The sequence below is a fragment of the Myotis brandtii genome, unplaced genomic scaffold (assembly GCF_000412655.1).
Source record: "Myotis brandtii unplaced genomic scaffold, ASM41265v1 scaffold59, whole genome shotgun sequence".
NCBI classification, from domain to species: domain Eukaryota; kingdom Metazoa; phylum Chordata; class Mammalia; order Chiroptera; family Vespertilionidae; genus Myotis; species Myotis brandtii.
The window spans coordinates 4,991,007-4,993,169 of NW_005370223.1; positions in this window are offsets into that span (position 1 = coordinate 4,991,007).

Consider the following 2,163-nt stretch of genomic DNA (forward strand, 5'->3'; position numbering starts at 1 on the left):
TGTAGAGTCACTTGCAACCTCTCTGATTTTCTGATATTGAGATTTTTCATCTATAAAATAGAGATAATAATACCAGATAGAATGTGAAAATTAGTGATATGTAAATAAAGTGTCCTCATCTCTGCTTGGCTCATAGTAAAGTTTCCATAAGTAATAAAAACTATCCTCACATTTCAGTCTTCCTAATTTACAACTTAGGTTAACCACTTAAAAATGAGAAGTGATCATTGTGATAAGGTTTTTATTTTAATGTTGTATTTTGTTATACAATGTTTTCATTAATTGGACACTTACTATGTGCCAAGCTGTGTGCTGAGTGCTTTACATATGGATCCTCACAAAACTAACATGAGGTAGGTTTCCTTATTTTTATTTTATAGAAAACAGAGACACACAAAGGTGAAGCAACTAGCTCAAGACTCTTCAGTTAGTAAAAGGCAGAGCTTGAATTCAAACCAAAGCCAGACTCTGACCCTGGTAATTTAACCACTACACTCTCCTGCCTACCACCTTTATTTTTATTTGCATTCTAAGCTTTACCTAATCTAAAACCCACCTTGTCTTAAACCTGCCCTCAGCTACGCCTGCAGACATCATTGAAGATATTATTCATCTAAATGATTGGAATTGTAACACCTATAAACTTGAACCACATCTAGGTTTTTCTCCCCTACAGGGCCTAGAATTTAGAAGCTGACTTGTTTCAATTGGTTATTCCATTCAATTAAAAAGTATCAAAAAATTCCCAAGGACCAGTGTAGAAAATGGATATTGATATGTTAAAATATCTCTAATTTTTAAATGAACACGTTGAAAAGAAATGAATAAGTCTGAGTATTAGCCTTGTAACTTTATTTTTTCTTTACTTTTGTACCTTCGAACTCTTAACATTCTTAATTTTCTAACTACAATATTGATTACTATTTCAAAAGTCAAAATTTCCTGTGTCACAAGCCTTTTCCTTTTAATCTGGCCTCTACCTGCCTCAAGGAAATAGAGGCTTCTTATTCCATGATCTGAACATCAAAGAATTCCAAACCTGCTGTAGAAGGAGGGAATTAAAGACAAGGGCCCACCTGCTTCTAGTGTGTGTGTGTGTGTGTGTGTGTGTGTGTAAGGGCAATGTGAATTTCTGGCAGTTTTCCTGGGACTTGATATAAATTTTTTCCTGGACCTACGAGCAGAATTTCTGTACTCTAGTTTCCCTGGTCCTTCCTCAGGGGCAAATGCTCTCAACTTGAAATGATTTTTTAGGAAAAATTCATTCACACACTTTCTTAGCCCTGAAACCCTCAGTAATCCCTGAAATATTTCAATATTTCAGCAACTTGATAAGAAATTTAAACCAAACCCACTCAACTCCATAGGACATGAGATGGTTATTCTGGGCAAGTCAGATGTGTGTTGCTTGATATGATTAACTCTCATAGAGTTAATGCCTCACTTCTTTGTTAAACATTGATTTTTCAGCCAGGCTAATATAGTCAGTAGGCTTCAAGCTTGGACAATTAAAAAATGAATAAATAACAACTGTAGGAACATTTTCAATTGGTACGTGGCCAGTAGAAGTAAAGGACACATGTGTTGAACTGTTTCTCGAAACCACCATTTGTTAAAAGATCTTCCTAAGCAATTTACAAGATGAGGCCACTTTTCTTTTGTGACTTTCCTATCACACTTATGCACGCAAGTGGCATAAGTAAGTTAAAATATATCAGCTATGCAGCATCTGTAGATATGAGAGTGTAGGGATTAGCAACAGTACGAAGGTCAAGCTTTAGAAGGAGCAATTAACCCTGTATTGCCAGCAAACAAGGCTGGGTTGTTTCATTAGAGTACATTGAGAATCAGAGGTCAGTGGCTGTTGTACTTGACCTAGAGTGAAGGGGACATTAAATGGGGGGAAAGCCCCTAATGTCAGCTGCAGAGACATAGAATGAGCAGCGCATTCTATGGCGATGCCCTGGTTACGATAGCCTACTGTTCTTCGCTGGAACACCTCTAGAAGGGCACATAAATACTACCAGGACCAGGGGATTCAGGGATGTCAGTGAAAAGTTCAACATCCCCATGTATTGTTTTCATTGTCTTTAGGAAAACAGAACACCATCTATGGATCTGGGTTCTGGAAAGACCACATTTATTCTTTCATTCATTCATTCT